General features: G+C 36.8%; 1 pseudogene; it reads right to left on the bottom strand.

Annotated features, from left to right (window-relative positions):
* Positions 1-9,164: 9,164 nt before the first annotated feature.
* Positions 9,165-10,389, bottom strand: LOC150040550 (26S proteasome regulatory subunit 4 pseudogene; annotated as a pseudogene).
* Positions 10,390-13,740: the final 3,351 nt, after the last annotated feature.

Raw genomic sequence — 13,740 nt, 5'->3', positions numbered from 1 at the left:
TTTCCTAAGACTTTCCATTTACCAACAAATGGAGCAATGTCATTCTTTCTGACAGCAGCATAGAATTCCATTGTGTACAAATAGCACATCTTGTTGATCCACTCATCAACTGAGGGACATCTAGGTTGGTTCCATATCTTTGCTATGGTAAATAGTGCTGCAATGAACATTATTGAGCTGGTGGATTTAGTATGTCTTTCTTTCTGGATGGTTGGGTAAATGCCAAATAGTGGATTTGCTGGGTCATAGGGGAGTTCTATGTTTAGTCTTTTGAGGAACTGCTATACTGCTTTCCATAGTGGTTGAACTAGTTTGCACTCCCACCAACAGTGTAGTAGTGATCCCTCCTGGCCACATCCCCTCCAGCATCTGTTGTTATTAGATTTCTTGATCCTGGCCATTCTAACTAGAGTGAAGTAGAATCTTAGAGTTGTTTTGATTTGCATTTCTTTTATGACCAGAGATGTTGAACATTTCTTCATGTGTCTCTAGGCCATGTTTTTTCTTCTTCAGAGAAGACTCTCTTTAAGTCTTTGGCCCATTTTTTAATGGGATGGTTGTTACTTTGGAGATTAGTTTTGGAGTGATTCAATTTTTTGAGCTGTTGATATATTTTAGATATGAGGCCTTTGTCTGTTGTATGGTTGGTGAAGATCTTCTCCCACTCTGTAGGCTTCCTAATTAATTTACAAGCTATGTCCTTTGCCATACTAAAGCTCTGCAGTTTAATGCAGTCCCACTTATCCAGCCTTTCTCTGATTTGTTGTGATTCTTGGTCCTTATTAAGAAAGTTTTGACCTGTGCCAAGGAGGCCTAGTGTATCTCCTATTCCTTCTTGTAAAGTTTTCAGAGTGTTGGCTTTTACCTCCAGGTCTTTGATCCATTTGGAGTTAATTCTAGTGCAGGGTGACAAAGAAGGATCCAACTTTAGTTTTCTGCATGTGCTTAACCAGTTCTGCCAGCACCACTTGTTGAAGAGACTATCTTTCTTCCATTCTATTTTTTTGGCTTCCTTGTCAAAGATTAGGTGGCCATAGGTCTGTGGTTTAATATCTGGGTCTTCAGTTCTATTCCATTGGTCTTCAGGCCTATTCTTGTGCCAGTACCAAGCTGCTTTGATAATTATAGCTCTGTAATAGAGTCTAAAGTTTGGTATTGATATTCCTCCTGCACTGTGCTTTCTGCTAAGAAGTGTTTTTGCTGTATGGGGTCTTTTATTATTCCATATAAAATTTTGAATTGCCTCTTGTATTTCTTTAAAGAATTCCATTGGGATATTGATGGGTATTGCATTGAATTTGTAGATAGCCCTTGGCAAGATTGTCATTTTCACGATTTTGATTCTTCCAATCCAGGAGGATGGGAGGTTTTTCCATTTCCTCAGTTCTGCTTTAATTTCCTTTTTCAGGGTTTTAAAGCTTTCATCAAAAAGTTCCTTTACATTCTTAGTTAAGCTAATTCCTAGGTACTTTATTTTCTTTGTGGCTATTGCAAAAGGAGTTGCTCTCCTGATTTTTGCCTCATTCTTCTCACTGTTGGCGTAGAGGAGGGCAGTTGATTTTTAGGGTTGATTTTATAGCTTGCTACCTTGCCAATGTTTTGAATCAGCTCAAGGAGCTTGGGAGTGGAGTCTATAGGGTTCTTTATATACAGAATCATGTCATCGGCAAAGAAGTAAAGTTTCACTTTCTCTTTCCCTATTTGAATCCCCTTTATGCTTGCTTCTGACCTTACTGCTCTGGTAGGCATGCTAAAATTATGTTAAGGAGGAGTGTAGAACATCTTTGCGAATTTTCTGTAATGCTGATTTGGTTGCTAAGTAACATTGAAACTTTTCCTTGGAATGGAATGTTTTTATTGTGCACTCAGTTATGAATGATAGCTTAGCTGGGTACAGTATTCTTGGTTGGCAGTTATTTGTCTTAAGGGCATGACATATATCCTTCCAATCTCTTCTTACTTGCATGGTCCCAGCTGAGAAATCTGTGGTTTTTCTGATTGGTTTTCCTTTAAATGATTGTCTTTTCTCCCTGGTTGCTTTTAGTATCTTTTCTTTGGTCTCTATTGGTCCTGTATGTTTTATCATTTGGTGGTGGGATGTCCTTTTCTGGTCAGTTCTGTTTGGGGTTCTAAATGCTTCTTGTATCTGGATGGGCCTGCCCTTCTGGATAAATTTCTGTGAGATGCTTCACTGTAGTATATTTCCAATACCATTGACCTCTTCCTCCAGGCCCTCCTCAGTACCAATTAGCCTTAAATTTGGCTTCCAAATTGTATCTTGGACCTCCTGAGGCATTCTCTCATATTTCATAGATTTGGTTTGATTCATTTTCTGTTGTTTTTCTATAACAACTAGATTATCTTCAACCCCAGATATTCTTTCTTCTGCATTGTCTAACCTGCTGTCAATACTTTCTACTTTATTCTTCATCTCCCTTTCTTCCAATTGCTGATTTTTGATGCCTTGCATTTCTTGTTTTAGATCATGTATGGATTTCTTTAACTCGATTTCCATTTGAGTGGTTAGCTCAGTAGCTTTATTTTCATTGGTCATTTGTTGGAATTTGGTCAGATTTTTGTTTGTGGATTCTATGAATTCATCCATTTTTCTTTGTCTAGCTTCCTCACGTTCACTTAAATCCTTTATTATGGCCTCCTTTATGGCTTCCTCACATTCATGTATTTCCTTTTTTATGGTTTCATCTCGCTTAGATATGGCTTCCCCTCGTTCATGTATCTCATTCCGTATGGTTTCAAACTTTTCATTTATCATGTTTACCAGTTGCATTTGTGTAGCATTTAGAGGTCTCTCCTCTAGTTTTGCCATTGACTGCTCCATTGCCTGTTTATATTGGGTGGGATATACTGTTCCTTGATTTCCCATTTTTCTTGAATTTCTTGTTCTACCGATTTGAAAGTGGGAGCAAGACTAGTACTGCACAAGATTACAATTTTGAAGATATAACCAACATATAACTCTTTAGATGGCTAGACAATAGAAGTTCACAATTTTAGATTGGTATTATCACTCTCTCTCTCTTTTTGTGCACTTACAGAGAAATCTATCACCACCACCAATCACCATTTTATGACAAAAAAAATCCACAATCCAATCTCTATGGTATTGAAATCACTCTCGACCTACAGTATAATTGAACACCTAGATATACGCTATTGCTCAACAACCGTGAACTGTAGATCTACGCATTATGAAAGTTGAAGGATGAACAGAGGAACAGAGATAAAAAATTGTAAGAAAGAAAAGATGGGAGGTAAGAAAAGAGTAATGTAGGAGTATAAGATTAATATAGTAATGAAGAAAAGAGATAACGTAAGGATAACTGAACTGAGGTGATAGAAAGTTAAAATAGTTGAGTACCAAATTTAGAAAAAAATAAGATAAAACATAAAAAATAAGAAGAGTAGTAGGAAAATATATAGAGAAAAGTGGAAGGTATATATAGGAGAGATCAATGATAAAAATTTTAAGAAAGAAAAATTAAAAATTTTAAAAAAACAAGAAAAAAGTTGGGGGGGAGAACCCACACAATTGTGGGTTTTTAAACAAGAAAGGTTAGGATTAAGAACTGACAGATTAAAAATATAATTTGTATCCTGTATGTACCTAGTTTTGTCACTAAGTTTCTAGGAATGACCACAATGACAGAAGGAATGTGGCAAAAATAGAAAGAAAATTCATAACAGTAAATAAGGGTGGAGGTAAAAAGGCAAAATAAGAACCCATAGAAATGCATATGATAAAGATAGTAAAAAAAGTAAAAAAAAAAAAAAGAGGGGGTATTTTAAAGTTTTTTTTCATTGGGGGCCAGGGTGGGAAACTTGTGTCTCCACTAGAAACTTGTGTCTCCTCTGAATTATGGATCCAAACACTCTAAAAAGTGTTTTTCTCCTGCAATTTGGCTTTCCAGTTTTTCTGATCATTTTGCTTGATAGGGCAAAAAAAAAAGCCAGTGCAGGCTCCAGTGGCTTTGTTTACCAGGAGTGCGGCCCCACCCATTGGGAGGAACTTCTGCTAGTGCCCGGGCAGATGTTGGCTAAGATGCCTCTGAGAAATCTTTGCCCTTTTGAATGATGGCACTGCCAGCACCACTTCTCAGGCTCCAGTTGGATTGGCAGGGCCTTGGCCAGCAATCAAGATGGTGCTGCTCTCGACTGGTGGAGGATGGGATTTTTTCCCAATGCCATTCTGTGAGCAGAATTGGAAACTTCTCCACGGAGGTACTCACAAATTGCTGGATTCTCTGGTTCCATAGGGAAGCTGGCTGGTCCGCTCCATGGCCGGGTGGCGGCTCTGGACTTGTGCATGATCTGTCTGGCTCTCTCTGAAGCCAGCAGGTCTGTGCTGCCTAGAAGTGCTGTCTGCTCAGGTTCTGGAGGGAGGCTTTTTCTCCGCGGGGGCTCAGAGAGGCTGGCACCACTCCACACTGTCCTCTTGCGCTGGTTTTCTGCCTTTCTCCTCTTTGACTGAGATGTCTGTGGTGCTAAAGCTTGCTTAGGATGGATCTTTGGACATTAACTTTCCCCTACGATGCTAGAATTTGTATCTTGGTGAGATCTCAGAAAGACTGACATTGAACCGCTGCCATCTCCGTCAATTTTCACTGTGAGACTCTTATCTCCACTCAATATAAAATGGAAGTGGAGCTGTATTTCCAAGTGATAGAATACAAGCCTTAAACAAAAGAGCTCAGGGTCAGTGCCCATGCTGCTAGTTAAAGCCACACAACTGACTTCTCCCCCTACCCCCCTAAGAAAATATGATTTTAAGAAGACATAACGAAAGCAGTGTTAAATTATAAAATAAAAGCATTCAAAAATCTTGTAGTTTGTCGTATATATGAGCGATCTGGAAAAATACACAAATACAAAATTTTGAAGTCAGCCAGGGAAGGAAAATCTATGAGACTCCATTTTCAATTAATCACTAAGATGCTGAACTAGAGGCCTGGATCAAGTGGTAGAGTATCAGCCACAAAATAAACAAAAAATATTAGCAAGAATATGAGTCACAAAATACTAACCAACCAAATTTCAGAATTAACAACCCTATCTTAGTCTGATGGATTGATTCCCAGTGCATTCACTGATACTTCATAAACTTGATTTTTTGAAAAATATCATTCAGATTAAAATCCACATGGAAAAATATTTAGAATCACAATGGTTTTAATAATGAAGATCAGTGATTATGAAATTTTATCCTACTAGTCTATTAACAAGTTAGCCTGCCACAGATTAGTGGATGCTGGCAAAAGATATATTATCTCTGCATAAGATACAAATGTCTTTAATCACCCATAGCACAGCAGGTAGAGTGAGCTTGTGGTTTCAATGATTTCCTTTTGTTCTCTAGGTCCATTTGGATTAATACGGAGTGCTCTGTGGAGGGAGGATAAGGCTGATGCTGCAGTTACAGTGTTGGTGTGTAGCACAGCTGAAAAACAAACTGAGTTTAAGAAACGCCAGCCCTTAGAGTAAATTTCTGATATCCTGCCCAAACTTTAGCTCAAGGGAGACATTATTTTGATAATCCTGGAGAAATAACAAATATACCTTCTGAACAATTTCTAAAACACTTAAGTGTGTTTGCATGTACTAACACTCCTACATACAGAATTCAGAGCAAATGCTCTCAGTGCCTGTACTAAAAGGACAGAATGGAAATGTGAGAGATCCATGGGAAATTGTTTCTCATCTGTCATTCTTGACTGATGCACCAATGAACTTTGCCCTAATCAATCACATGTTATACTTTGCTAGGCTGATGAATATATAGGATATAACAGATGGCACTTGCTTTCAGGGTTAGGCATGTGAACATCATAAACTTTAAATTATATAAACTATCTCACAAGATCCCACCAAATTCTTCATTAATCATCAAATTCTTATGCCTCTCATTTCTATTAATTCCTTATCTGGCACTTAATAGAATAAGAAAAAGAGGAAAATGTCATAATGTAACTACTTTATAATGTGTTTATGGACTTGTTTTAGGGCATTAACTGTCTTCAAAAACAAAGCTATCATGTGTTATGTGGAGTAGCTTTGGGGGGAAGGAGAGAAATTTACCCTATATTGCAATGCAAGGCTTAGGGCTTTCAAGTGTGAGATCATGATGTCCAATAACTATTGTGTTACTCACAGATACTTTTTACCAAAAAAAGCTTTGGGTTTACCAAATTAAAGTTCTTTCTTGGTCTATTGTCTATCTGTTCAAGGAGATAGTATAGTAGTGACATGCCAAAAACTGAATTTTCTTCCAAATTGCCAAAATGTGAGCCCCAATACTATCAACAATAGTCAGATCTGCTTACATATGACACCCTGTAAATATGTATCTGGGAGGAAATCTACTAAAATAGTATTTTATAATGGATCCAACCTATTTGTAAATATGTTTCAAAGAATATAAGTGCTATTTGTCTTTCCTTAAGTGATAACTAGCACTTTTTTATATTTTTATTGTAATTAATAAAAGGGTTACATGATATTTGCCAGATAGAATGTGCATTAATTCACATACATTAATACCCTTTCACATATCTTGGTCCCCATTACCCTCCCCCCACTCCTCATGTTGGTTTTCCCCCCTTCCTTATCCAATTTCAAATAACCAAATACAAATATATCCAATACATCAGATAACAAAGTGAGATACTGTAACAATATGAGATAACCAAGAGACAGCAAAAGAGACAAGAGATAACATAGTACATTAAGGACAACAATCATTCATTATATGGCTTTTGTTTCAATATCCTGGAGGTCCTTTCAATTAGTTTCATATTATATGGCCTTATGTATGAAGGTTTTGCTCTATTGCAAATCTCTGCTAGGAGAGCCCAAGGTTTCTACTGATTATGACAAATGAGGGAAAGCATTGAGCCTAAGTTCCTTTGAGTCTGGCTTACTTCACTTAATATGATTTTTTTTCTAAGTCTTTCCATTTCCTTACAAATGGGACGATGTCGTTTTTTCTGACAGCAGCATAGAATTCCATTGCGTACAAATAGCACATCTTGTTGATCCACTCATCAACTGAGGGACATCTAGGTTGGTTCCATATCTTTGCTATGGTCAATAATGATGCAATATACATTGCTGTGCTAGTGGATTTAGTATGCCCTAGTTTCTGGATGGTTGGGTAAATGCCAAGTTTCTATGTTTAGCCTTTTGAGGCACTGCCACACTGCTTTCCATAGTGGTTGAACGAGTTTGCACTCCCACCAACAGTGTAGTAGTGATCCCTCCTGGCCACATCCCCTCCAGCATCTGTTGTTATTAGTTTTCCTGATCCTGGCCATTCTAACTGGAGTGAGGTGGAATCTTAGAGTTGTTTTGATTTGCATTTCTTTTATGACCAGAGATGTTGAACATTTCTTCATGTGTCTCTAGGCCATGTTTTTTCTTCTTCAGAGAAGACTCTCTTTAAGTCTTTGGCCCATTTTTTAATGGGATGGTTGTTACTTTGGAGATTAGTTTTGGAGTGATTCAATTTTTTGAGCTGTTGATATATTTTAGATATGAGGCCTTTGTCTATTGTATGGTTGGTGAAGATCTTCTCCCACTCTGTAGGCTTCCTAGTTAGTTTACTAGCTATGTCCTTTGCCATACTAAAGCTCTGCAGTTTAATGCAGTCCCACTTATCCAGCCTTTCTCTGATTTGTTGTGATTCTTGGTCCTTATTAAGAAAGTTTTGACCTGTGCCAAGGAGGCCTAGTGTATCTCCTATTCCTTCTTGTAAAGTTTTCAGAGTGTTGGCTTTTACCTCCAGGTCTTTGATCCATTTGGAGTTAATTCTAGTGCAGGGTGACAAAGAAGGATCCAACTTTAGTTTTCTGCATGTGCTTAACCAGTTCTGCCAGCACCACTTGTTGAAGAGGCTGTCTTTCTTCCATTCTATTTTTTTGGCTCCCTTGTCAAAGATTAGGTGGCCATAGGTCTGTGGTTTAAGATCTGGGTCCACAGTTCTATTCCATTGGTCTTCAGGCCTATTCTTGTGCCAGTACCAAGCTGCTTTGATAATTATAGCTCTGTAATAGAGTCTAAAGTTTGGTATTCAAATTCCTCCTGCACTGTGCTTTCTGCTAAGAAGTGTTTTTGCTATACAGGGTCTTTTATTATTCCATATGAAATTTTGAATTGCCTCTTCTATTTCTTTAAAGAATGGCATTGGGATATTGATGGTTATTGCGTTGAATTTGTAGATAGCCCTTGGCAAGATAGTCATTTTCACGATATTGATTCTTCCAATCCAGGAGCATGGGAGGTTTTTCCATTTCCTTAGTTCTGCTTTAATTTATTTTTTTCAGGGTTTTAAAGTTTTCATCAAAAAGGTCCTTTACATTCTTAGTTAAGCTAATTCCTAGGTACGTTTTTTTCTTTGAGGTTATTGCGAAAGGGATAACTAGCACTTTTAAGGTGTTACAACTTTCCCAATTTTATTTTATTTCAAAATTCATACTCATATAAAAAGTATACTTACTACTTAAAGATTTTTTAGCTTGTATTTTTATTAGTAAGTACCATTTTCTATCACTTATTTTTTTATTTACTTTTTTTTGCCAGTATTTGGCTTAAGCTCAGGGCCTGAGGACTGTCCTTGGATTTTTCTCAAGGCTAGAACTCTACCACTTGTGCCTCAGCTTTTTCTGGCTTTTTCTAAGTATGTGGCACCAAGGAATCAAACCCGGGTCTTGGTGCATGCTAGGCAAGCACTGTACCACTAGGCCAAACACCCGCCCCATTTTTTACTTACTTTTTACAGATCATAATGGCAAAAATCATGTAAATTTCCCTGCCTTTTTGACCACTATTCCCAGTATGTTTAAAATTTTGCTTGCAATATAAACGATCAACAGGAATACTATCTCATTGGCACATAAGAAATAAAACCATAGAGGCATTTTTGTTTGTTTGTTTGTGAAAAGCACACTTTATTGGGAAGCAGAGTGCAGCATAGCACAGTGACAACAGACAGAGATTGCCAGATGGGCGACCTATAAGCCCCATTCCCAAAGACAAAGGGAGTTTTGTTGCAAAAATCACCTGATGCATGGATTCCACCAGGCAGCAACTAACTGCATCCCACTCGAGAACCAGGGAATCTCCCATCAATTTCCTGAAGGCAGCTATGGTTCCTAGAGATAGAGCCCCTCAGGCGTGCCTTCTTGTTTCTTATAAAGAATGTTTCCTTAAGATTTTTTTGAAGTCTTCATTTGTTACTTTCATTTTGCCTTCTCTCAAGGCCATCAAACTAGTTTCTGTACAGATTGCCTTGATGTAGGCCCCAGAGAGTTCATCCTTTGCCATGATCAAATCATCTAGACCCACGTCGTCAGCCAGCGTCGTCGGCTTTTGTGTATCTGGAAGATGTGCATTTTGTTTTGTCATCCGACAGGGGGAATTCAATCTTTCTGTCAATGCATCTTGGTCTGATCAGTGCTGGTTCCAAAGTTTCTATCCGGGTAATGGCTATGGTAACTTTCACATCCCCGCCTTGAATCAAAGTCATCCAACTGGTTCAGCAGCTCCAACATGGTTCACTGTATTTCTCTCTCACCTCCAGAGTTTGAATCATACCTTTTTGTCTCAATGCCATCTATTTCATCAAGAAACACCACAATGGATGGGTGTGTGTTCTTCTGCAACTCGAAAGAATTCCTGTACAAGTTTGGGCCCGTTGCCTAGGTACTTTTGATTAAGTTCTGAGCCCACCTTTCTCAAGAAAGTAGCCGATGTCTGATTTGCTACTGCTTTAGCCAACAGACTTTTACCTATGCCAGGTGGCCCATAGAGAATGATTCCTTTAGGGGGTTTTAATATGCATCTCTTCATAATATTCAGGATGAGTGAGAGGCAACTGCACAGATTTCTTCATTTCCTCGATTTGGTGGTCTAAGCCATCAATATCTGCATGTGTCTCATGGGGAGCCTTTTCCGTCTTCATTACTGTGACTAGCAGTGGTTGAGCAGGACTGAGCAGCCTGCTTCCAGCAGATCCTTGTCCACGAAGGAAAGGGTGCTGACATAGTGCTGACAGGTGCCTACCGACATCAAGGTCCCCCCAGGTCATCCACCTCCGATCTTTCCTACTCTTGTTTTCCTTCTAATGGTTTCATTTGTTCCTGATTTCTAATAAGTTCTTCCTCCATGAAAAGAAGATAGTCTTTAATTCTCTCTAATTTCACTAATTTCAAGCAGCACTGAGTGACTGAGTGTGAGGTGTCACCAGTGGCAGTTTGCTGGTTTCTCCTTTTCCCCCATTCTAGTTGGTTCAGGTGGTTCATATTTCTTTTTTTGTCCTTGTCATCCTTCTTGCCACCCCCCCAAACCCCCATGACCACCGTTCTGACTCTGACTCATCTTGACTCAGCCGCTGTACCTGCTGCCCCCATTTTTGTTTTTAATTGTGTCATATTTTTTTCATTTAAATTAGCTCTTATATTTAAAGTACAAGCTAGATAATTTCTGTAATATTTTCTTTAAAAGAAAAGTGAAATTTATGGAGATTTTTGGAAAACTGATATATCTCTTTGCTTTAACTTTGAGCATGCTTCCATAATAAAATAAGGCTCTAAAAGATGTGTACTTTTCAAAATAACTCAATTAATATTGATTAAATTCTATTTTATGTATTAACATTGAATATTTATGTATATGTATGTATATATGTATGTATGTGTGTATATGTATGTAGGTATGTATATATCAACATTATCAAGAAGGGACTAGAGTTATACATCTTTTCAACTTCAAGTTACTAGCATTTTGAATTTATGTGAATTCAAGAAAGGCTGCTTCTCATCTTATTTGAAATTTTACGTATTTGCAAGTAAGGATTGTCGATACTTCATCTTATCACTGTGTTGCAAAGACTGAAATGAAGAAAATGAAGTAGTATTATGTTCTTGGCCCTTGTTTTTATCAAATTCAGAAATGCTTTGTTGGGCTGAAAACAGATAGCTGGTGCTGTTCTGAGCAACTCTTGATTGTTTATTGCCTCAATCTACTGGTATACACCAAGCTATCAAATTGAATTTGGCATATGAGATTAGGATTTAGTAATACTTTGTTGTCACCTCAAGACCTAAATTCATCATGTGTTTTTGAATACAAATGACTTCCAATGTGAAAAGTTAGAAAAATTTCTATCCAAAGAAACAGAGTAGGGCTGGGAGTATGGCCTAGTCGTAAAGTGCTTGCTTAGAATGCACGAAAAGCCGGGTTCAAGTCATTGGTACCACATACATAGAAAAAAAACTGGAAGTAGTGCTGTGGCTCAACTGGTAGAGCTCTAGCCTTGAGAAAGCCCCAGGACAGTGCCCAGGCCCTATGTTCAAGCTCCCGGACTTGCAAAAAAAAAAAAAAAAGACATAGAGTAGTGATACAGAATTCAATGTAAGAAAGATTTGTTGTGGCTAGATGAAATTTATTCAAAAGTTTACCTTCTTTCCAAGTAGGATAATAGGTAAATGTAAGTTTAAATTCAATTCAAAATGAAAGATAATGTATATAAATATCTGCTCTTTGATGAACATTTTTACTTATTTCTTATGTTGTTTTCTGTTTCATTTATTTCTTGTGTAGTTTTTGACATGATAACATATGAGCTACTTTCATATAGGATAGAAATTTATTTAATTTTATTTCTCTGTGATGGGTAAAATGGCCATATTACTTGTACTTTAGTTATGAATTGACAGACCTACTACTTATGTGTCTGTCCTGTACTATTCCTATTCTGAAGACTGACTGCATTAAGGAGTAGTAAACATGCAGTTCCAAGTCTCTATGTATTTATCTCAAGGGATCACTGTCAAAAGAAAATGAGGTAATCGATTGGCTATTTTTTACAAGACTGGTAACTGCCAACTGGACTGTTCATCCCTGAGTCTGTATACCTCAAAAATTTATTCTCTTTACTATTTACTTATCTTCTAAACTTTTTGGATCCTATCTTATTTTTGAACACACATACACACATACACACACACACACACAAATATCCTTCAAATAAACTTCAAACATGGATGGTTAAATTAATTTTTAAGGATACCTTCAGCACATTACTTTTGCATTTCCTTTCTTTGAGCTATTGGAACACATCTTAACTAATCTTTAATACTGTATCTTTCTCACAAATTTATCTCAGACATATAATTTCAAACATCCTTATGGCAAAAATTAAAGTTATTAGATTTTATATGAATGAAAATATTATAAATGCTTTAAGTAGCATGCTTTTAGTTATCATTAGAATGATACAGCAATGAGGAACCCACTGACTTTATGTTATGGCTCCTCTAATGTCAAATGGTAAAACAATTCTTAAGTGCAGCTCTGATCTTCAGTTATTAGACCGAGCTCTACTTTGTGATTATCTTAGACTAAAGGACACAGAGAATCCATGGGTATTGTAATATATTCTACAAAGGAAATACTACTTGGTTTTTCATTTATTAAAGGGTGAAAAACCAACTATAGACACAGAGTAGCATCACATGATGTGGCCTGTTTAAATAATTCCTGGATCCTAGAAAACTATGGATAAGGCTAGAATCAAGTAAATATTTATTGATGAATTACGGGTAAGAGGTACTACATAGTACTGGATTCAAAAGATTTAGCTTTATCCTTGAAGGTCTAATGATTTAGCAGGACAGTAGCTAGGGTAGTATGTATAAACAATAATGAGTCTTGTGATAAAAGTTTCTTCTTCAGCTCATACACTTGAGTTTTAAAGATATAACAGTTATAAAAATAAAATAAACACAGATGTGGAAATCTATGTTACCAAAATAATCCACTTTATCCTATTTGCCTTCTCACTCACTAAGTACTTTCACAGTTTATGCTTAGAAAAGATAGAGAGATTTCCAAAAGGAGAATATAATTTCTCATTATATTGATATAATGTGTAAAAACATAAATATACACAATGGAGTATATTGTATTTTATATAAAAGATATCTACTAAGTGCATTCTTTTTGTCTTTCTTTTTAACAAATTGGAGATTTGAAGAATAAGAATGCCTAATGTTATGCTTTGAGTAGTTTTCCTGAATGACATACAGGTCTGATGTCCTTGTTTTGTGCTTTTATCTAAAATGTCTGTGTTTACTAAATTTTGCTTCTAACTTGAGAATGACCTTTGTCCTCTCTGAAATCCACTGAATGGGAATCTGGGTTAAATGTGCTTTAGAACCTCCATTATTAACAGATACCCTGGTAATTTTTTTTTTGGTGTCATTAGGAAACATTTCTATTGCTGATGCTTGAACTTACCTCTTTGGTTATAAAGTACATCTCAAAGCTTAGCTTGCATAAAAGTATTTAAATTTCTACCAGTTAAACATAAAAACTGTTTTGTTCATCAGATGGATTCTCCCAAAAGATTTGATTTGACCTGGCTGGTAAGAGATTATATTATAATATTACAGAATGTGATTATGTGATCACAGAAAGTGATTTAAGATGTTAGTGACTGAATAAACATGAAGCAAGACTGTAGTCTTCTCTTCTAATGAGCTTTCCCAATGTACATATGAATATATAATTTCATTTTACATGACAAAGGAAGGGGGACCTAAGTATCAAATGTTTTGGGTTCAATGTTTCACCTTTACAGTTTTGCATGGGATTCAGTCTCCCTTTATTCAGCCCTAGGGTTCACTTGCTTTATTATCAAAAGATGCTGCATATTAATAAACTCAG

This window comes from Megascapheus bottae, chromosome X, assembly GCF_031878675.1.
Source record: "Megascapheus bottae isolate mThoBot1 chromosome X, mThoBot2.hap1, whole genome shotgun sequence".
Lineage (NCBI taxonomy): Eukaryota > Metazoa > Chordata > Mammalia > Rodentia > Geomyidae > Megascapheus > Megascapheus bottae.
The sequence above is the reverse complement of the archived record's forward strand: the minus strand, read 5'-3'. Positions and strand labels throughout refer to the sequence as shown.